Raw genomic sequence first — 767 nt, 5'->3', positions numbered from 1 at the left:
CTGAAATCCAAGCACGGGCCCTGACTGGGAATCAAACCAGTGACCTATTGCGTTGGAGGACAATGCCCAACCCACTGAGCCACCCTGGTAAGGGCTAGAACACTTATATCTTAATTGTGAGATAAACAAACCAATTCAAAATGGACAAAAGACTGAATAGACATGTTCTTTATATTTGCAATCTCTTTTATTTTAAAGTTGTATTTAGCACATGTATTTTATATTATGATATCTAAAGTCTTTGTGAGGTTTTTTTTTTACCTTTTTGTTTTTGTTGGTTATTGCAAATGATGCTTTGTTTTCTTGCATATTTAGTGATTTGGGACAATGAATTGCTGTTTTTCGTAATAACTCTGTTTGGTGATTCCTTAAGGCCTGACATAAAGATTTCTCCAGTGCTTGCTTTGGCAGTACATATACTAAAATTGGGATGATACAGAGAAGATTAGCAGGGCTTCTGCGCGAGGATGACATGTAAATTTGTGAAGTGTTTCATATAAAAAATATATTTCTCCAGAAAGGATGTATGTTTGCTTTTATCAGGTGTCAGGGGGCACTCAGAATCCTTGGCTACCTTGAACTTAATTCTTGGCTTGAGGTTTTTTGGACCACCTAGACAGTGTGAATTTGGCTGCAAACTCTCATGACGGATGGTTTGTGGTTACAGTTCCTCAGGGGTGATTCTTCCCCCTTCCCTCCAATACCGATGTTCAAGACAGTTTTACTTTCAGTCCTTAGGAAGGACTTTCTCCCTCATCCTTAAATTG

The 767-nt window shown here is 38.3% G+C and overlaps 1 non-coding gene across 1 annotated transcript; it reads left to right on the top strand.

Moving 5' to 3' along the window:
- The first annotated feature begins 395 nt into the window (after positions 1-395).
- On the top strand, positions 396-502 carry LOC112319188 (U6 spliceosomal RNA). Its single transcript, XR_002976291.1, has one exon. It is a non-coding gene; the product is annotated as a U6 spliceosomal RNA (small nuclear RNA).
- Positions 503-767: the final 265 nt, after the last annotated feature.

The sequence above is a fragment of the Desmodus rotundus genome, chromosome 3, assembly GCF_022682495.2.
Source record: "Desmodus rotundus isolate HL8 chromosome 3, HLdesRot8A.1, whole genome shotgun sequence".
In the NCBI taxonomy this organism is placed as follows: Eukaryota; Metazoa; Chordata; class Mammalia; order Chiroptera; family Phyllostomidae; genus Desmodus; species Desmodus rotundus.
Note: the sequence above shows the minus strand (reverse complement) of the source record. Positions and strands in the feature narration are given on the sequence as shown.